The sequence below is a fragment of the Nomascus leucogenys genome, chromosome 16, assembly GCF_006542625.1.
Source record: "Nomascus leucogenys isolate Asia chromosome 16, Asia_NLE_v1, whole genome shotgun sequence".
Taxonomy (NCBI): domain Eukaryota; kingdom Metazoa; phylum Chordata; class Mammalia; order Primates; family Hylobatidae; genus Nomascus; species Nomascus leucogenys.
Window position 1 is genome coordinate 3320314 of NC_044396.1, and position 23286 is coordinate 3343599.

General features: G+C 36.5%; 1 protein-coding gene across 5 annotated transcripts in view; it reads right to left on the bottom strand.

Annotated features, from left to right (window-relative positions):
- C16H8orf34 (chromosome 16 C8orf34 homolog) overlaps positions 1–23286 on the bottom strand; it is a 454294-nt gene that overhangs the window by 117642 nt on the left and 313366 nt on the right. The gene's annotated exons all lie outside the window — the stretch shown is intronic.

A 23286-nucleotide genomic window follows, 5' to 3' on the forward strand; every position in this document is an offset into this window, starting at 1 on the left:
TTAATTTTTTAAAAACTTTCTTTGGAAAAAGGCCACTTTTAAATAAATAAATTAGCTACATATTTTTCAAATATTCTCTACTATTTCCTTTTTATTGTATTCACTTTGGATAATCGACTTTAATATTTAGCAATATCAAATATTCTGTTTTGAGCTCTCTTTGTCCAGGACCATTCTATCAAAATCATATCAAAGAGAGAAGGTACAGAGGTGCATTTAATATTAAAAGGTATAAGTAAAAATTATTATTGAAAATTCACAATGAGCTCCAACACCCTGGGATATTTAACATTAAGTTAAAACCCTAGGCCAAGTGTGGTGGCTCATTCCTGTAATCTCAGCACTCTTGGAGGTGGATCACTGGAGGCCAGGAGTTCGAGTCTACAGTGAGCCATGATCACGCCACTGAACTCCAACTGGGGTGACAGAGTGAGCCCCTGTCTCTAAAAAAAAGTAAATTTTTTTTTAATCCTGAAAAGAAAATAAATCTCTTACAAAGACAGAAAGAAGCAAGATCTAAAAACAGTGCTGTAATTTTTGTTTGCTTGTTGTATGCATCAATAAAACAAAATATTTATTTAGCACTTATTAACATGCTCAAGCATAAGCCAAATGTCACAGAGATGCAAAGAAATTGTAACTGTTCCTGATAGGCTTTAATATAGCTTAGTTGAAGAGACCAGTGGCTATGGATAAAAACTCAACAAATTGGGTGGCCTTGCAGCTGGCTCATCCTTGTTCACACAGTGCCCTCCAGATACCTTAAGAGCTGAGTTTACTGTGACTTGGCACCAATTCCATTGCGGAATGCTTCACAGCCCTGCCATCCTTGAGTGCTCTGCCAATGTTTCCCAAGCTGTAATCCACACAGCATCACTTCTGTAAGAGGTTAATGGGCGCTGTGCAAACAAGGGGTGTGTGGGCAAGTCCGGGAAATACAGTCTAAATAAAAGTTAAATTGTTTTTTGTTTTTTTACCATAAGAGTTTTACTCATACTCCCAAAACTTTTTGCTTTGCTTTCTAAAACTCCTTTTCCATATTAAACAAACTCCCTTATATTTTCAGCCCCTAAACAGAATGTTGGCTGCTCTTCCTTTTCATATTGGAAAGTCTCCCCTGAGAATATCACATCCCTTTTCTCTAAGATTCTTCCAGTACCTCCTCTCCCACGGAGGCTGCCTGACCCACCAACCTGAGATAGCACAGGATTATATATAACTTTCTTCTCTCTGCCTCCAACAACTTGGGTCAGGCTCAGAATTTTCTTCTTCAACTCAAGTGTTATTATTATATTGAGTGATTTTGATATTCATGTGTATCCACCTGCTAATCTTAAAGTCCCTTGACCTCCACACATTTAGAGATCTTCCCTTCCACTTCACCTTCCTTAACCCAAGGACAGACAACTTGGAATTGCTTCATGGCAGAAATCTGTAAGTCCAGTGTTCTGGTCTCCGAAAACAAATTCACCTCCTTCAGACTCTTTCACAGTGTCACTCTCCTTAACACTTTCTATGCAACCAAATATGAACAAACCTCCATTTCCCTCTTCTTTCTCCTGGGTATCAGGGAGTGTCCCCTCCTGCTTCCTTGCCTTCCCTGCTCAGTTGGGACTCATTGTCTCAGCTCCTCTGCACCCCTGTCCTCTGTCACTCCTGCAAAGGCAGACTCCAAGCCTATATTAACCCACCATTTTCCTGCACATGTGCCACTGAACAATAATCGAGAAAATCATTATTCTAGTATTGGTGACTATAAATCAGTGGTCTCTAACTTTAAACTTGAACTTCTTGATTGTCTTTCTTTTTTCCATTCCTTTCAAAGTATTTTCAAAAATCTCACCATCAGCTGCTCTCCTCTGCGTCACCCAGAACAATTATGTAATCAGGAATACAGACCTCATCTTGCCCTCACACACCACCTCCAGAATTATCTTCACCCTGATCTGTGTTCACTACCTTTCCAATGCACAGAGCGCAAGAGGCCCTGTCTCCTGTGTAAGGCTGAGACTATCCATTATGCTGGAAAGATTTGGATCTCAATGTCTCATCCACCTATTTTATCCACTCTCACCCCCCCACCAGTATTTTTTCTGTTTTTTTTTTTCACTGTCATTTCCCAGAGCATATGAACAAGCTCACTTCTCTTTCAGTCTTAAAAAAAGACCCATAAAAATAAAATACCTCCCTTAATTATATAAAATAACTAGCTGTTTCCTTCTCATGTTCAATATTCTTTGAGCCAAACTCCCATATTCTTCATTCAATGCTTTTACATCCACAGTTTTTATTCACTCCTCAACCTGTTTTAATTTGGTTTGTGCCTCTACCCCTGAGAAAACAGCTTATGCTGACTGCCTGACCTCCTAATTGCCTTGCACAATGGGAAATTTGCAGCCCTTGTCTTTATTTGACCTTATGTTAACATCTATTTGTTCTTAAGGCTGTCATTGCTTTTCTTCTGTGGCCCTTCTCTCTCTTGCATATCTGAGTACCATTTCTCAGTCTCTTTTAAAGGCTTTCTCTCTTTGTAAACCCATAAATATTATCTTTTCCCTCAGCCCTATCCAAGGCCCTCCTTTTCCCCTTCTAATCATCCCCCTGAATCATCTCATCCACTTTGATAGTTTTATTAAATTCATATAGGTTGAGATATTTTAAATCTTTATCTTAAACCATCAGCTCAAGATTGGCATACCCAAATTCTTAGAAGACATATTACTTGTATGCAAGATAAGCACCTCAAAGGCAACATGTCCAAAAGCAAACTCATCTTTCGCATCACTCTGCCTCTCATTGCACATGGCTAACCAATCTATCTTGCTGAATCTACTTCTTAAAGAAATGTCTCGCATCCATCACTTCTTTATGGTACCACCATAGTGTGACTTCTCATCTTGATTTGTCTGGTTTACTGTGTAGTTTCCTTACAGACAGCCATACTTAGAAACCCCTTTTCCATAAGGCTATCAGAATGTTCAAAACACAAATCCAGCCATATTTTTCTCACACTTTAAATATTTTAGAGCAAGAGGTCTTAACACTATATTCATGTTAACATTATACTCAATGTTAAGACATAAGTATACTCATGTTGCTCTCAGTATTTTATGAGTATAATGTCAAGACCTCTTGCTCTAAAATAAAGTATGAGAATAATATGGCTGGATTTGTGAGCAAGCAGTCTTAACATGAGTATATAATCACAATAATTCACAGTGAGTGGAATGAAGAGTTGTGGGTGGACGTGATCTTTTCTGGAGAGAGAGACAGTAATTTTAGCCAGCTTCTCAAAATAATCCTTGACTCACAAGGATTTTAGAACTACCATTTTTATTGGCTTCTCATTACCTACAAGATGAGTTACGGCTTCCTTCGTAAGTCATTTGAGTCTCTATATTGCATAATCCCTACCTGTGTCTGCAAATTCATCTTCTTGGATCCTCCACCATGGATTTTATATTCCATAAACTCCAAACCGCTTTTACTTTTTTCAGGCATTTTGTTATTAAGCCTCTGTGTCATTATACTATTACCTCTGGCAGAATATATCTACCCCTCCCCACCACGCCATCCCTCTGCATTTTACTATTTGGCTTATTTCTAGCTTTTCCTTCTAGATTCTCCTCTTTTCTAAAGGTTTTCTTCCAAAAGTCTTAGCACCTGTGCAAATCTTTACCATAGGTCTTACTTCAACTGTGATTGAATTATTTATGTAGATGTCTGTGTTTGCCAAAACACTGCAAGTGTCTTAAAGGAAAGGATTTTGTTTTTCCTATTTTTATGTAATTAAAGTCTAGCTTAGACAGAGCTTGGTACGTTGTAAACTCTAAAAGAGATTTCTTAAGGTATTTCTTAGTGATTATTTCATCTTGGAGATAAAGAAAAGAAAATGTGGCCCAGCCCTATATTGGGGATTTTGTATAGAATACTATAGTATACTTATAATTATATTCCCTTGAAAAGTAAAAATCATGCCACATATATTTAAGGTTAAGTAGCTCTTAGGTTGGTTCTCCCTAATGCAGGATGTGAGGCAGAGGCTTATGTGTGAGTGATTGTTTGACCTGGGAGGCAGGAGTGAGGGACATGAGTGTAAAACATGAAAGGAGGAAAGGCAACACAGCATGAGTCATTGAGCCAATCCTGGACAGGTGGCTGTTGCTCAACCCCACAAGAATTTTTGAGGAGCCTAATGAGGTGTGTCCACTTGAAGGATGAAAGAACAAAGCATTTATTCATAGGCTCCTGGTCAAGGGTGGGCCTTGGGCACTAAAATCCCTGAGCATTTGAGTTGCACATACATTCGTATTGAATGATTCCCATTGGCCATCCTGGGGCAGGAAATAAGATCTGAAAGAAACCTGGATGAGGCAAAATGCTGAACTTTGCATTTGCACAAAGTTGCTTGTCCCAGCTTGAAGCATGGGAAGAAATAGTTGTCAAGAAGAGGTGAGGCAGAGAGTATTTGAAGTGGGATACAAGTGGGGCTGATAAAGATAGTAAATGTGATTGAATTTAAAATAACTGACTGAGATTTGATTTTATACTGGCCAGTGAGATCTTGCTAGAGGAAATGCTGTTATAAATATTAGTAAATTCTATTCCAAGGTTTGTGTCATTAATCACCTTCTATTGACTTAATCTTAACAGTGAATGAGGCAATGAAAGTTTGTATCCACAGAGATTATTGTACCTATCACAGAGCCTATGATAGTACCTAGTACATGTGCGTGATCAATAAATATTTATTAAATAAGTGTTGCTGAAAAGTCTCTGGCTCTTACAAAATAGACCTAAGGAAGATGGACTAGTCAAGAGAAAAGAGGTCAGAGTTCATTAAGGGAATTGGTTGCGATAGCGGTAGTTACAATTTTGCTTGCTTGGTGATGTTATGAGATCCAACTGATCCTGATGTTTCACTCTGTAAGAAAAAGCAAGGAGACTGAAAAATAGGACCAAGTAGCAGCCAATTACTGGGCTAAAAGGATCAATAAAAACACACTCACAACAGCCGAATCCATAATGAGAGGGAGTTTTAAATAATATAAACAGTAAGAGAATGGATGGCGATTTGTGCTATTTTTTTTTATACTTTAAAAAACCAAAACACCCAATAAGGTGATATAATTCCCTTAAAAAATTCCCTGATGTCGAATGTCCATTCAGTTGAACCTCGTAATGGATGAGAGAAGATTTAAATAAGCAAATTAACAATTTTTTCATGTTGGACTGGAATGGCATTCAGATTTCAGGTTCATGAGCCGTCATCCTTCTGTGTATTATCATGGAGAAGCACACACACTTATACACATATATAAAATATTTTTAATCTTTCCTGAATACTTTCTGGAAGAAAACAGTATCTAATTAAAGAGTAGACATTTATCAAATGTTTTTTTGAATTGAATATAAATTGATACATTGCAAGTAACGAACAATATATCTAGATAGGTAAGATAAATTCAGATGCAGTCTTGCAAACCAAACAAGAGGAACTAAACTTCATGTAGCAGGAAGCTTTGAAAGTTTTCATTTATATGCCTCATATGGTAAATGCAGTACTAAAAACATAATATTCATCTTTGGGTTGGTGAAATCTAGGAGGGTATTTGGGGAGCTTTTGCAATAATCCAGCAAGAGAAGAGCAGAAGCATGGAGCAAGGAGTGTCTATGGAGAGTGCCCATGGTGGCCGGAGCTGTTTCAGGGGCTAGGGAGACAGTAATAGGTAAAGCTGGCCAGCTTCCATTCTCATAGAGATTACATTATGCCCACTGGAGATGATGAACAAACAAGTAAAATATACAGAATCAGATGTTGATAAGAAATCTAGTTAAAATTAAAGGAAGGAAATGCAAAGCACAGAAGGCATATAAGGAGGGCCTGGGGGAGGGGCAGTGTACAACTTCATAATGTGTGTCTGGGGAAGGCCTTCCTTGAAGGTGATCTGTGAGCCTAAAGTTGAAGAAGTGAGGGATTAAGTGACTCAGACTTCTGGGAAAGAGCATTACGGGAAGTGGGAATAGCAAAGAAATATATATGGAGGCCGACGACCGGAATGGCTTGAATGAGGGGAGGAATGGGAGAAGATGCCATCAGAGTGGTGGCTGCAATATTTGGTGATGAATAATCTAGTCTTCTGATGACAATGGGAAGCCACTGAGAGTTTTGAAACATGGAAATGACATGATGGAACTTTTGCTTTAACCTGCTGTATTGATGATAGACTGCAGGAGCAAGCATAGGAGCCAGGAGACACTTTAGGAGGCTCTTGCACCAATCGTAGTGAAAGATGAGTGTGGTCAACAAAAGGTGCAGGGCTGGAGGTGCTCAGAAGTGGACTGGCTTAATTAGACTTCAGGGGTGAAAGAGCGGGAAAAAAAAATGTAAATATTTCTGACCTGAGCAACAGAACTAATCCTGTTGTCATTTAGCAAAATAAGGAAAACAGAAATTTGGCAGGGATTAAGTGGAATTTTGTTTGGGATATGGTCAGTTTAAAATGCATTTCAAGCAACATTTATTTTACTTTATGGAATAGAGTATTATCTGATTCTAGAATTGCAATGAAGATAATTGAGATCTCTTTAAGCTAAAAATAAATAAATAAATAAAATGCATTCTAGACAGGTAAGTAGAGGCGTAGAGAGGTAGGTGGAAATCTGTGTGAAGATATCGAACAGGCTGTTTGAAGCGGTGGGGAGAGTTTTGCTTTCCCTGGATTCCCAAATTTCTACAAAGAACTTTAGAATATGATATACTACTATTTAATTCAGCTACTTAGAATATTATGATATTATATTTCACTGCAAAATAAATAGTAGATCCTGATAAATGTCAATTAGATCGGGGAACCACATTAAACAGTTTTGGTTTTAAGAGATTTTGAGCCATTTGCTTCAAAGGGTTAGAAAATTAACCTATCTTTCTCATCCAAAGTCTGCTTTTAATTCACAAAGCCTCTTTCATAACAACATTCATCAAGTTACTTCTAAGTCTCTTTCAAAATGTTAAATTTCCATTTTTAGAATTCCAGTATGTTTCTCCAGGTTATTTTTTTGAGGGAAATTCTAAAAACTTATTGTCACTCACTCAATTTTGAAGTCTTAAAAAAGTCAAAACTGTCACCAACATCAAAAATTTATGGGGGACTTTCAAAGGCAATGCTCTGCCTCAAGCCCTGAGCCTGTAATTTGGCATGAGACCACTTGCATTTGCATGATCTCCCCAATTACTTCGCAGGCTTCCTGAAGCCAGACACCAAGGTCTGATACTGTCTACAACATCAGGACCTTGCATATTAATTTACACTTGTGTCCCCAGAATAACTGTCGAATTCAAATGCTATCTATCTGAATTCCCTCAGCATTTGAATGGTTCCTTTTTACCCCGAAAAAAAGTCACTGCTGCCCTACAAAACCTTGCCTCCATCCTCCCCAAGTCCCAGTTCTTCAGCATGTTCTTCCTCCCATTCCCTTTTCCGAACCCATTTAACTCCATCTCGCTCTTCGCTTTGATCCTTGATCATTCCAACTTGACACCTTGGTGAGCAACCTGCTTACCTTGATTCTGGCCCTTTCACACCATCTCTCAGATCCCTCCCCGATATCCCTGCATCCAGACACAGCTCTACCTCCCCAAATCTTCTTTTCCAAGAAAAATTTCCAACACTACCTAGATTTCCTTTCTTATTTTAGTATATTCTTTTCTAGTTTGTTTATTTGTTTTTGGGTTTTTGGCATTTGTCTTTAGGCGCTCATGCTGTGGCTTGATTCTCGCTATTGATGTCACACAGGAGGATAAGTAGCAATGCATGAAGATGATAGTAGAATGAAGTAGAATAGCAGAGGACTGCACTTACATTCTGCTTTTTCAATTCTCTCTCATTCACAAGAACCTCTGAACATTTACCTCTAAAGTATAATGATTAATGGTGACATAGAGATAGAAACCATCCTCTTTCCTGTTAAATTTTCCTTTTAACTTCCTATCTCCTGAAAGTGAGATACGGGCCTGCAAACTATCTGTAACTTTCTAATCAAATATATAGTTCCTTTTATATATGCATGGTGGCAGACATGTAGTTGGCATAGGTGCTCTCTTATCTGGACTGCTAATTACTTTTCTGGCAGAGGCTTAAGAATTTTAAAAACAAATCTACAGAAAGAACACTTGGAGAATACATATGTTTTTTGTTTGGTCTCTTCTGCTTTACCTCAACTCAAATGTAAAAATGTCAACACTAAATAAGGTAGAGAAGATGAAGTCTGGAGCAGGATTGATTCACGATAAAACCAGATTTTCCAGGCAGATATGACCAGAATGTGGGCCTCTGACTCACATACCTTGGCCAGATTATTATGTGCACAAAGGACAACCCTGGGGACATTCCAATCTCCCTGAAACCTGAGGCAGCCAAAAGAAAGGATTACGTTCAAATGGCCAGTATGCTCTGGAGCTAAGGAAACTCCAGGAGGAAGCAGCCAAACACGGAATATCTGAGCTAGAGGCAGCCCTGGGCATTGGAATCAGCACACTTCCTTCGGAACAATTGTTCATGTTCATTTTTAACACGGTTTCATGTCTATAAAAGGATCTGGTGAAGTGTGAGTGTGCTTTCAGCCTGCCTTTATTCCTAGAGTCAACCTTTTAAAAAAATCAATCTAAATGGACACAGGCAGTTAAGGCCTCTGTGGACTCTTGGTGGTTCTCACATTTTAGGGCACCTTGAAATCTCCAACAGGACTTCTAGAACACAGATTGCTGGGCTCCATCATAGACTTTCTGATTCAGAAGGTCCGAAGTAGAGCCCAAGAATATGTGTTTCTAGTAAGTTTCCAGATGATGCTGATATTGCCGACAGGGTATATCGCCTTCTGTAGTGCCTCATCTTTACAGCTTTATAGTTATGGAAGGAGGCCTTTCCCTTCCCATCTATCCTCATTGTGGTAGTTGTATTGCAACATGCCCAGAATTTCAAAAACGGGGAAGACTCTACCAGGGGCTGTTGGTGTTTTTCTTTCTCTAACTTGCTGGGTATTGAATTTTTGCTGAACACTAAATTTTCTTCCCAAATATGAGGCTCAGAATCTGAGTGTGACTCCACTTGAGCCTAACAGAGAATTGCTTGGTCAGCAGACATCAAGTTCAGCAGCTGTAAGGAATCTTTTTAAAGCACTGATTTCTAGCAGGTTGAAAAATGGGATCGTGTGGGAAGCTAAAACATCCTTTTGAAAAATCACCAAAACCTTATTTCTTCTTTTAATCATAGATCCCTTTATGGTACTGAAACTGAAGGCTGCCTCACATATGTACGTGGTGAAAAACCAGCCCCTCTTCTGTATATTCCTTGGAAGCTTCTGTTAGATAGCTGACTTCTTTTGTATGTAGCCAGTCTCTCTCCTTCTGTCTGGTGGCTAAAAGCAAACTCAGCACTTCCAGGCTTTTCTATGCTATAACATTGAAAGTGACAGTAGGTTTTGCTGCCTTGGTAAGACGGTTTAAGTTCCCTTCTTTACTTTTTCTTTTCGATAAGATTTAGAATACTTAAAAATAAATTGTGATAACTAGTAAAATTAGAAGGTATACTGAAATGTTCAAGTATACTGAACATTCCAAAGTAATATTACTTTGTACCAGAGAAAGACGACATTTTAGTAGGGTTCTATCTGTCCACAAATGGCAATTGGGATGTCACCAGTGATATACAGTATCACAAACATTGAGCAATTGCTCCTAGACATGGAACCAGCAAGAAGAAATGAATCAGGGGTAGTCTCATAGCAACCTTCTTTAGAAAGTTGTACATTGTTTTGGAGAGTAAATAAAGGAACTCCGGAAAACCCCACTGAGTTCTTTCTAACTAGGAAGGATGGGGGATAGAAGACAGGAAAAATCTGAGATTCCCGTAGAGTTCTAAAACAACTGTGTCCTGAGGTTGCAGCCTAAGGAAAGTGAGCTGTCGTGCAACCCCAACAAACAGAAAGGCTCCCCCGAGGGGGAATTTTATAACTTATTTCTCTGTAAAGGTTTAGGATCATGCCATGCAGGGATCACTTTGCTGAATTGGAGGAAAGTCCCCCTAATCTGGAGCAGTAAGAGCAGTCCATGGGCTGGGGACTGCTTCACTAGGAGACACTCACTCGGCCAAGAATCTGGAAATCAGTAGCTCCAATACTATACTCAGAAAATTAGTTCAAAATTCTACATCCTCCATCTGCCCTTACTAAAACCTTCCCTGTGGTGGTCCAAAGAGAAAGAATCAAAATGCAAAACTCATTCATAAGCAAGCATAACATTAGGGATGACTAGCAAGTATTGAGGTCATTTGAGTAATAGAAGTAAGACTAAGTCTATCATTCTTAGACTAAGTCTATCATTCTAACAACTATGGTTAAAGATCAGAATGCTCACACTAAGATTCTAGGCAGAGAAGACACATGAGGGGGAAAAAATGCAGTAGTCATTTAGCAATACTAAACTGCAAAAATCCTGAAAGTAATGGGAAGAAGCTGCAAGGAATCTAGGTACACCAATTCCTATATCTTACAGAAGTAAGAGATACTGCTTCCGATAATTCAATAAATGTAAACTTAAATATATTCTCAATAGCTTAACAATAACTATCTGTGAAAATAAGCTGTATAGCTTACAAATTACAAGAGAAGAAATATAGCAAATAAAAGGAAATATCAAGAAATATTAAAGTACCAAAAATGACTAGCAATTTACAAAATATACCCGATATAAAATAAGTTAGGTCATTTGTTTATTTAATATGCAGTGTGGGACAAAAATCTACCATATAGTGACTAAAAGAGGTATCTAGCACAGAGTTATAAAAAAAAGTTAAAAGTTAAAGGATGGAGAAAAATACACACGAAAATGCAAAGTAATCAATCTGTCATAGGAGTAGAGTTGAAACAAAAGACAATGCAAAGTAAAGTTTAGCCATAATTAATATTAATATTAGGAAAGTCAAAATTAGAGGGGAAAAGGGATTAAATAGCAGTGAGGTCGTTAATTGTAATGGATTTCTATTAGCTAAATTATATAGCACTTAATTATATAAAGCAAATCAATTATAGCTAAAGGAAATTATAACTAATTTTAGTAAAAAGTGAAGCAAAGCAATTACAGCTAAGAAAATTTTGAGAAAAAGTAAATGATGTAGAACTTTTGTATGTAGCAGCTTGGTAAAGATTTAAAAACATGATTTGGGGACAAATGAGTGCTTGTGAAATGGTGATGGAAGACAATAGGTACCACATGTTAAAAGCGTAATTTGGCTATCAGTGTAGATATAAACTTATATGTAAATAGATATTGATTCATTAGATTTTATATCTCTTCTGAATCATCAATTCCTTTTGAGGAATTTATCTGAAGTACAAAATTTAGCAGTGTCAGAAAAACGCTCAGTACTGTGTTGTTTAAGGAACAAACTAAATATGAACAGTAAAGGACTGGTAATAAAAAATAGGGACTATATATATATATATAATCGATCTATATATAATCTCTATATATAATATATAATCTATCTATATAATCTACACATAATATAGATTAATCTATTATGTGTTTTGATTGTGTGATATATATAGCTCTATTTTTTATTACCAGTCCTTTACTGTTCATATTTATTATATGAACAGTATTTTATTATATATTTATTATATATTTTACTATATATGACATATTATAAATTATATATACATATTAGTGTCCTTTTTTTTCTCCCCTTGAGACAGGATCTCACTGTCACGCAGGCTCAAGTATAGTTGCGCGATCACCGCTCATTGAAGTCTTGACCTCTTGGGATCAGGTGATCCCCCAACCTCAGCCTTTTGGTAGCTGGGAATACAGGTGTGAGCCAACAGGCCCAGCCTATAATAGTGTCTTAAACAATGAGAAAGACAATGCAGGTAAATATTTATTGATGTGCCAGATAAGTCACAACAAATTAACTGAAAGAGCAGCAGCAAAACAACATATATTTTTATTTTACTTTTGGAAAACAATCAACACACATGATAGATTAATGAATGAATAAGTGGATGGATAGATGATAGACAGATAGATAGACAGATTATATAGATGACAGAAAAAAATACAAAGGAAATTACACTGGATTCAGTGCAAAGTGTCTCTCCCAAGCTCATGAGACATATGATAATTCTTCCATCCAAGTACTAAACAGGCTCAACCTTGCTTAGCATCCAAGATCAGATCAGATTGGGTGTGTTAAAGGTGTGATAATTCTGATTTCAGAATACAGAGCAACAATATCACCACGAAATCTGTACCTATTTTCCAAATGCATGGTTCTATGTAACACTCTCTGTATTTCAGTAGCCCAGAGTAGAATGTCGGAAATGTAAGCATACAAGGTTAATTTGTTCTCCTTTTCCCCTGTGTTTTCATGTGGCACTGATATACTTATAAAAAGGAATAAACAGGCTGGGTGGGGTGGCCCATGCCTGTAATCCCAGCACTTTGGGATGCAAAGGCGGATGGATCACTTGAGGTCGGAAGTTCAAGACCAGCCTGGCCAACAAGGTGAAACCCTGTCTCCACTAAAAATACAAAAAATTAGCTGGGCGTAATGGCGGGTTCCTGTAATCCCAGCTACTCGGGTGGTTGAGGCAGGAGAATCGGTTGAACCTGGGAGGCAGAGGTTGCAGTGAGTTGAGATCATGCCATTGCACTCCAGCTTGGGCAACAAGAGAGAAGCTCCATCTCAAAAAAAAAGGCGGGGGAATAAGCAGTTGCTAATTGAGTAATTCTAACTTTAGCATTACCTGCCTGTGAGCTTAATATATTTTCTAGATGTTAAGTTTGTTGTATGGCAGGAAACTTGGCTTGTTTAACTTTGTGTTTAACATAACCCTGCGAAATAAATATAAATTTGGATAGTAAATCGTTTTTTGAATGACCCAATATTAAATTGCTTCCGTTATTGGTATTTGGACGTCATACTGAAATTTGTTAATAAGAGAGTTGAGGATCTGGAAAAAAGGTGGGTTTAGAAAATGTTAAGTATGTAGAATCCTGAAGGAGGTTACAATAGATAAAATAAAGGCTTTATTTTATCTATTGATAAGGCTTTAAAAATTCTTAAGAAGGACTAACACTGAATACAAATGTCTGCATAATTAGAAAGTCAATCAGGCATAAGATATTAAGATGGTTCATCTTCTGGCATAACATTCTAGAAGAAGAAATACATTCAGTGACTTACAGGGAACATAAATACTGCTTTGTTAAATTTTAATTACCTTATTCTAGAATTTATTTTTTATGATGTGCACATCAGTTGGTCTCTTGAAATGATCACAAATTTGTTTATGGTGAAACATTGTTCTCTCTGCCTTCTGCTTCGGGAAACTAAAATGTTTTGCATTGGTAACCAAATATAGCCTACGAAAGTTTTCCAAGGAGTCTTAAATATTTCTAAATTTTATTTATTTTTTGCAGAATGACCATATTTCATATTTCAAGTAAAAGTTATTCTTTCCCAGATTTTATCTATTTTTCTAACTTGCATATGGCATGATTTCAATGTTAAAGAATTTCTGATTTTACATGAGAAAATGATGATTATATTTAAAATTCTGCACAAAATTATTAATGGATGATAAGCTTCAATGATCTCCCCTGAAAATACAGACTTACTGAAACATAATTCATGATGGCATTGATATCAAAGCTATTTCACACTAATTTTTGTGATTGAAAATAAATACATACTCTGAAAATCCTGGTTCTTATCCTGAAATGTTATGAGAAAAATCAAAACTTAATGACAATTAGTATTCTTTAATAGCAATAATATCTCCAGTCTTGTTTCATTCTAAAATATTTCTTTTATATTAGTAAGGCTAATTAACTGTTCACTAATTATAGATATAGGTAATAGAAGAAATAAATAAAAATAAAATAAATAAAATCTTATGTTTGCTAGGGCTTATGCACCGCATTTAGGCACTGTGATCAAATTATAAGGGTAATTACCATAGCAAGTAATTAAAAGTAATGGAAATTCCAATTTTACTAAAAAGTGAACCAGGGAGATCCAGAATGTTAAACAAATGAATAACTAAGAAGCCTCCAGATGTGGATAAAAAAGTGAAATATAAGCTTTCACTATTCGTTCCTATTTATTACATAATATATCTCATTTATGACAATAGGGAAATAAAAATGAGAAAACAAACAGGAAAAGCATTTAAATCAATGTTTTCTTATTGTGACAACGAAATAAACTCTAATAGTGCTATTGCTGTTAAATTGTTAGAAAGGTTTTTAAGCAAGAATAGATATTAGGACATTTTCAAAAATTGTATTTTTTTTACTTCATAATTTATATTCTTGATATTTATAGAAAAACACACAAAACTGAGAAACTTAGACTTTTCTGTCATGGCAATTTCTATGATTATTTTATCTGTAGAAGTAGCATATAAAGCAAACACTCTTTTTCAACCAAATTGTCATCATTTCCCAAATCACTAAATAATGTGTTTTTATTGTGTGTCATTCTGTCAAACACTTTTAAAAAAATATTCCCAAGGTGGGCATAGGGAAGCCAGATGCACTTAAGGCCTATTTGTTTCATTTTCCTAGGATTTTTGAAGGCAGCTTGTTTTCCTGGATAATTAATTTCCTGGATCAATCCCCCTCCTATTTTTAAAAGTATAGCCCTTAGAAAACATTCCATAAAAATCCTAATAAGAGGTGCTTAGAGAAAGGGCCTTATAAAAGTTAAATTTTTTGGAGCATCCAAGTAGCAAATAAGTAAGTATTTGGGGATATTGCTTATATTGAGGAAGATTATTCATTTGAAAAGAAAATAGCAACTGGCACATTGCAATATTCCTCCACCCTTTTTGTGGTACCCCTTTCCTGTTTGCAACTTATTCTTAATTTATTATTAAAAGCCATCCACAACAGATGGGAGCTGCAACACATCCAGGGCTTACTTTGTACCAGACGCTGCAGGATTAAACAACCTGTCCAAGGACCCTAAGCTAGGAAGTGGCAGAACTGGGTCACTGTTAGATGCTGAAACTCAAATTCTTAACCATTGTGCTATACTTGTTTTCACAGGCTCAACTGGTTAGATGGAAGTGTCATTTTATTGGGTCATTTATCAAAACAAAGCAATTCAGTATGAAAATATGTTTCGGGTATCAAACCAGTACCTATGCATTTATTTTCAGTCTTCAGCATAATTAAATTCTCTGTGCAAAACACTGCTTGCCTTTTCCTACTTCAGGAAAGTCTCTTGCTTTTATTCTACCTGATATTCCTCTCATGCACAACAAACTTTCAAATCTATTTCACTTACTTTTCACAAGAACAATTTTCAGATTTTAAAAAAGCTGAGATTAAGGAAGGTTAAGAAATTGTCCCCAAGTTATATACCTAGTAAGTAGTAAAATCAGAACACAACCACATATATGTGTTTTGACTTTAGGGCTACTAAACCCTTCTATGGCATCACTTCTACTGGGCCCTACCAACAGAAGTCTTCCAGGCATTCTCCCTTAGTCACTTTCCACTATGCCCATCCAAGTCATTACCAACAGTACTTTTAATGCTGAGACCCACAGCCTTCCTTTACAGACTGATGCGTCTTCAAAACAGCAAGTACTTAATTATTAAGATAGAGAGCAAGATTCCTTTATCAGAAATTTAGGAAGGACAATTCAGAAATTTGGGGGAAATCTAAGACTACAAGAAATGAAGAAATAATCACAAACCATGTCATTATTCTTTTTGACTTGGAGAAATTTAGCTCATTTATTCAGGTAAAGTTTTTAGGTAAAAAGTCTTTAGGTTTCTGCCTTATCTCTTTCTAGGTGTCTGGCTCAATTAGTTAGCTCTTTATCTTTAAATCATATGCTGATAGTTTTATATTCTAAGTAAAAATTTCTCCCTAAAACCCACTGTAGGGGACCAGAATATGCCACCCAAAATATAAGATTGTACACTGAAGGCAGTTAAGAAGCAGCAGATACAGAAAAGCTCTCTGACCTCCTTCTATTTGCCTAGAAGCAACACAGATTTACAAAGACAAAAGGTACCCTGCCTTCCTTCTACTAGAGAGAACAAAGGTAACACTGAAGACTTTAGATCCTTATTTTCTGGAGATGATGCAGAGCAATCTATATTAACAAGTTTTACTAATGAGCCTTTACCTGCCATTTATTTGCCTTTCCATAAGTTTTTTTCCCTTATAAACTTGAAGTCTTTTTTTGTTATAACTTTTCTAATAAATGTACCATTCTTTGTTGAAGACACTATATAAGCTGGAATTCAAAGCCACTTCTTTGCAAACTACTCATTCCCTGGGTGTCTCCCTTGTACATATGAAATATACATGTTCATAAACGACTGTGACTGTTTTTCTCCTATTAATCTGTCTTGTGATACAAGGGTTTTGTATTGTTACAAAAAACTTATTTTTGAAGAAAAAATTATGAATTTTCCCCTAGATCACAGTCTAGTTATTTCTCATGTTTAATTTTTGTACTCAGCAATCTTCCTGAACCTATCTCCTATTCATTCACACCAGACAGTATACGTGTCCAAGAAAATCTTCTCTGCCTCCTTGTAGTTCCTTCCCTTCTGTTCTTCGTCCATTCAACCATTCCAGACGGACAGTCCACTCATCATCTGCCAGCTTATCCTACCCTTTGATCTAATTTCAACAAACCTGGATCAACCCCAGGCTTTCTCATATTCCAAACATGAGTATTTCTTGCCCTTTTTGCTACACAACCCTCCTCTCAAATATTTAATATTTGTCACATCAGTTGTTCTCTGAATCTCCACTCACAGAAAGAGTCTCCCCTCACATTTTATTCCGAGTTGCTCAGCTTTGTCCCATATAATTCTTAACATAAACTTATAACCCAAAATATTATTACCATTATTTTTGCTAAAACCAAGTATGCTCAGAAAATACACAGTTATTTGACATTGATGTTGGTTTAGGAAGGATAAGAAAAAGGCACACATTTACCATTAAAAAGAAAAGGAGGACTCAACTTTATCTTTCAACTAAATATTCTTTTGATAAGCTAATGCTTAGGAGGACAAACATAAATATAATTTGAACTTTAAATAAATTCAGTAAAAATTATGAACAAGGATTGTTTTCCCTAACATGAACCACAGTGATAACTAAAATCAATGTATTTTTGAAAATTCATAATGCTTTGAACTCCACAAAAACAACTAAACAATTTTATCTTTAAATATAGTTAGAAAAAACATATTTAATAATTCACTTATCAGTTTGAAGTCATTTGTTTAATAGGAATATTTTGTAGATATTTTGGGTTCTGTTCCAGACCATCACAAAACGAAAATCACAATAAAGGTAGTCACACAAATTGTATTGTTTTCCAGTGCATATAAAAGTTATGTTTATACTATACTGTAGTCTATTAAGTGTGCGATAGCATTATGTCCCCAAAATGTACATATCTTAATTCAAATACTTTATTACTAAAAAATGCTAACACAGAGAAATGAAGTGCGCACACGCTGCTGGAAAAATGGCACAGACAGACCTGCTCCAAGCAGGGCTGACACAAACCTTCAATTTGCAAACAATGCAGTATCTTCACAGCTCAATAAAGCAAAGTCAATAAAACAAAGTATGCCTGAACTACATTGAGAAGGGTAGCAGAATGTGCTACTCCAAAATATGTCACTTTAGTATAAAGATTAATTTGAGCTAAAAGTACCTAAAAGAAACCAGCAGGTGCAAAAAGGATACACTGACCTGGCCCCCTTTCTTCCCGAAAGCAGGAGTTAAAACTTCCACATGGAAGATGTTCTCCCTAGACCAGAAGGAAAGTAGCATTCTTCTTATCAAGGCTGGGAATTTGAGACTGAGAGAGTTCTATACAAACAGGCCTTGTTAAGTTAACTCATCTTTCTTTAGCCTCCCCACATAGTTGTTATATTTTCACAATTGCCTCTCTTTGTTCAAGCTAATGTAAAAGCATTTAGGTTTTGATACTTCTTTGAGTCTTCATTTCCTAATGAGGGTTACCATTTCATGTTGCTGTGGTCTGAATGTGTCCCCCTACCAAAATTTATATGCTGAAATTTAGTCTCTACTTTGATCGTAATAAGAAATGGGGCCTTTATGAGGTGATTATGTCATGAGGGCAGAGCACTCATACATGAGTTTAGTGACCTTATAGAAGAGGTGGAAGGGAATTGTTGACCCCATTCATCATGTGAGTACTCTGCTAGAAGCTGTCTATGACAAATGGGCCCTCCCTAGACATTGAATCTCCTGGCGCCTTGATTTTGGACTCTCCAACCTCCAGAACAATAAGAAATAAATTTCTATTATTTACAAATTACCCAGTCTAAGATATTTTGTTATAGCAACTCACACAGGCTAAGACGTATGTCAAACTTATATTAAATAAATTTGCGTGCTTTTCTCCTGCTAATTTTTCTTATGCCAGTTTAATTCTGAGGTCCAGCTGAAAAATTCTAGGAAGGTAGAGGTGAAATGTTCCCTCTCCTACAATAGTTTTCAAATGTCTATTGTATTATCTGAACGCTAACACTCATATGAAAAAAAACTATAAACAGGATAATTATTTCATTCCAATAATACAGGCAAAAATGTATCTGTTTGCTTCATTTGAACTTTTATAGCCTAACACACGTTTTTAATTTCTGATAACAGGCCTGACCCCACCATATCAGTCCTTTATTCCAAAAAATGGATGAGGCAATATGATAAATTTGGAAAATGTGTCAAATTCCAAAATAAAACTAGCAATTTGACTGCTTTAAAACTAGGAGGCAGCATTGCACGGTAGCAATTGGGGCTTTGAAGTCAGTCTAAGCCAGGGTTTAAATTTCCACCGGTGGCACCTGATAGGCTTTTGACCTTAAGCAGCTTACTTAGCCTCTCTAAACCTAATTTCTCATTTGCAAAATAAGCCTAGGGAAGGCACCCACTTGGAAGAGTTTTTTTGTGAGGATTAGAGATAACTGTAACTTCAAGGAAGCAGATAGATCCCAAAACAGAGCAGTCAGGTAACATAATGCCTCCAGCTTTCTTCTTATTTTCTCTCTCTTTCATATATTTATTGCTAAATGCCTCTTGGGAGGCAGGACCACAACTAGATGAGGCCCACCTTTTAAAAATTGCATAGTATTGTATATTAAGTGAGTTCATTTATACTGATGATGAACATTTAAGTTATTTCTGGTGTGTTGAATGATATACCATACTTGAGGGAGCTTCTTGCACAAAGCCAATATTGCAGAGAAGTTCAGAGCATGGGCTGTGAGGCCACATTACCTGGGTTCAATGCTGGCTCTGCTACTTAATATTTTTTTAGTGTTATTTTTCAATTTTTTTTATTTCAATTGCTTTTGGGGTGCAAGTAGTTTTTGGTTACATGGATGAATTCTAGAGTGGTGATTTCTGAGATTTTAGTTTCCCCCACCACCCAAGCAGTGTACACTGTATCCAATATGTTGTTTTTTATCCTTCACCCACCTGCATTCTTCCCCAACACTCCCCCTCCATCGAGTCCACAAAGTCCAGTATATCTCTCTGTATGTCTTTGAATCCTCATAGCTTAACTCCCACATACATTGGGAACGTAAGATTATTTGGTTTTCCTTTCCTGAGTTATTTCCCTTAGAACAATGACCTCTAGCTCCATCTGAGTTGCTGCAAAAGATGTTATTCCATTCCTTTTTATGGCTTAGTAGTATTTCATGGTGTATTTATACCACATTTTCCTTTTTGTTGTTTGTTTTGTTTTGTTTTGTATTTTACTTTAAGTTCCAGGATACGTGTGCAGAACTTGCAGGTTCATTACATAGGTAAATGTGTGCCATGGTGGTTTGCTGCACCTATCAACCCACCACGCAGGTATTAAGCCCCACCTGCATTAGCTATTTGTCCTGATGCTTTCCCTCTCCTCATCCCCCAACAGGCCCCAGTGTGTGTTCTTCCCCTTTCTGTGTCCATGTTCTCGTTGTTCAGCTCCCACTTATGAGTGAGAACATGCAGTGTTTGGTTTTCTGCTCCTGTGTTAGTTTGCTGAATATGATGGCTTCCAGCTTCATCTATGTCCCTGCAAAGGACATGATCTCCTTCCTTTTTATGGCTGCATAGTATTCCATGGTGTATATTTCTTAATCCAGGCTATCACTGATGGGCATTTGGGTTGGTTCCATGTCTTTGCAATTGTAAATTGCAATTGTAAATATTGCTGCAATAAACATACGTGTGCATGTATCTTTATAACATACTGATTTATATTCCTTTGGGTATATACCCAGTAATGGGATTGCTGGGTCAAGTGGTATTTCTGGTTCCAGATCCTTGAGGAATTGCCATACTCTCTTCCACGATACCACATTTTCTTTATCCATTCATTGGTAGATGGGCATTTAGGTTGGTTCCATATCTTTGAAATTGCGAATTGTGCTGCAATAAACGTGAGTGTATGTGTCTTTTTCATATAATCACTTATTTTCCTTTGAATAGATACCCAGTAGTGGGATTGCTGGGATCTACTTTTACTTCTTTAAGGAATCTCCATATTGTTTTCCATAGTAATTTACATTCCTGCCAGCAGTGTAAGTGTTCCCTTTTCACCACATCCATGCCAACATCTATTGTTTTTTGACTTTTTAAATATGGCCATTCTTGCAGGAGTAAGGTGGTGTCTCATCATAGCTTTAATTTGCATTTCCCTGATGATTAGTGATGTTGACCATTTTTTCATGTTTGTTGCCCGTATGTGTATCTTCTTTTGAGAAATGTCTTTTCCTGTCCTTTGCCCACTTTTTGATGGAATTATTATTTTTTTGTTTTGCTTTGTTTTGTTTTTGCTGATTTGTTTGAGTCCCTTGTAGATTCTGGATACTAGTCCTTTGTCAGATGCATAGTTTGTGAATATTTTCTCCATTCTGTGGGTTGTCTATTTACTCTGTTGATTATTTCTTTTGGTGTACAGAAGCTTTTTAGCTTAATTAGGTCCTATTTATTTATTTTTGTTTTCTTTGCATTTGCTTTTAGGGTCTTAGTCATGAATTCTTTGCCTAGGCCAATATCCTGAAGAGTTTTTTCAATGTTATCTTCTAGAATTTTTATGGTTTTAGGTCTTAGATTTAAGCCTTTCATCCATCTTGAGTTGATTTTTTTTATAAGGTGAGAGATGGGGATCAAGTTTCATTCTTCTACACGTGGCTTGCCAGTTTTCCCAGCACCATTTATTGAATAGGGTGTCCTTTCCCTAATTTACGGTTTTGTTTGCTTTGTCAAAGATCAGTTGGCTTTAAGTATTTGGCCTTATTTCTGGGTTCTCTATTCTGTTCCATTGGTCTAAGAGCCTATTTTTGTACCAGTATCATGCTATTTTGGTAGCTATAGCCTTGTAGTAAAATTTGAAGTCCAGTAATGTGATGCCTCCAAATTTGTTCTTTTTGCTTAGGATAGCTTGGCTATTCAGGCTCTTTTTTTGGTTCCATATAAATTTTAGGATTTTTTATTCTAGTTCTATGAATAATGATATATGTTGATAGGAGTTGCACTGAATCTGTAGATCACTTTGGGAGATATTGTCATTTTCACAGTATTGATTCTATCCATCTATTAGCATGGGATGTGTTTCCATTTATTTGTGTCATCTATATTTTCTTTTTGGCAGTGTTTTGTAGTTTTGTTTGTAGAGATCTTTCACCTCCTTGGTTAAGTATATTCCTAGGTATTTTATTTTTCTTGAAGCTGTTGGTAAAGGGTGTTGAGTCCTCGATTTGATTCTTAGCTTGGTTGTTGTCGAGTGCTATTGACTTGTGTACATTGATTTTGTAACCTGAGACTACTGAATTTGTTTATCAGATCTACGAGTCTTTTGGATGAGTCTTTATGGTTTTCTAGGTATAGGATAATATCATTGGTGAACAGCACTAGTTTTACTTCCTCTTTTCCAATTTGAATGCCTTTTATTTCTTTCTCTTGCCTGATTGTCCTGGCTAGGACTTCCAGTACTACGTTGAATAGAAGTGGTGAAAGTGGACATCCTTGTCTTGTTCCAGTTCTCAAGGAAAATAATGTCAGCATTTCCCCATTTAGTATGATGTTGACTGGGTTTTTCACATATAAATTTTATTATTTTGAGGTAAGTCCCTTCTATGCCTAGTTTATTGAGAGCTTTTGATCATAAAAGGATGCTGGATTTTATCAAATGCTTTTTCTGCATCTATTGAGATGATCGTATGGTTCTTTAATTCTGTTTATGTAATGTATCACATTTATTGACTCTCATATGTTAAGCTATTACCGAATGTCTGCATGAACCCACTTGATCATGATGTATTATCTTTTTTATGTGCTCTTGGATTTGGTTAGTTGGTAGTTTGTTGACGATTTTTGCATCTATGTTCATCAAGGGTATTGGTTATTAATTTTCTTTTTTTGTAAAGTCCTTTCCTGGTTTCAGTATTAGGGTGATAGTGGCCTCATATAATGATTTAAGGAGGATTCTCTCTCAATCATATGGAAGTTTCAGTAGGATTGGTATCAATTCTTCTTTGAATATCTGGTAGAATTCAGCCGTGAATCCATCTGGTCCTGGGTTTTTTTGTTGGTGGTGGTGGTGGTAATCTATTTTTATTACTGATTCAAATCTTACTGCTTGTTATTTGTCTGTCTATTTCTTCCTGATTTAATCTAGGAGGGTTGTATGTTTCCAGGGATTTACCCATTTCCTCTGGATTGTCTAGTTTGTGCACATAAATGTGTTCATAGTAGTCTCAAATGATCTTTTGCATTTCTATGGTATTGGTTATAATGTCTCTAGTTTTACTTCTAATTGATCAGCATTTATTTATTTATTTATTTATTTATTTATTTATTTACTGAGATAGGGTCTCACTCTGTCACCCAGGCTGGAGTATAGTGGCATGATCATGGCTCACTGCAGCCTCAGCCTCCCCAGGCTCAGTTGATCCTTTCACCTCAGCCTCCTGAGTAGCTGGAACTACAGGCACATGTGACCACGCCTGGCTAATTTTTGTTTTGGGGGGCTTCTTTTTGTACTTTTGGTAGAGATGGGGTTTCACCATGTTGCCCAGGCTGCTCTCAAACTCCTGGGCTCAAGCAATCCACCTGCCTTGGCCTCCCAAAGTGCTGGAATTACAGGCGTGAGCCACCACATCCAAACCCTGGATCAGCATGCTTTTTAAAGCAATTTCCAAATTCATACCTCAACTTG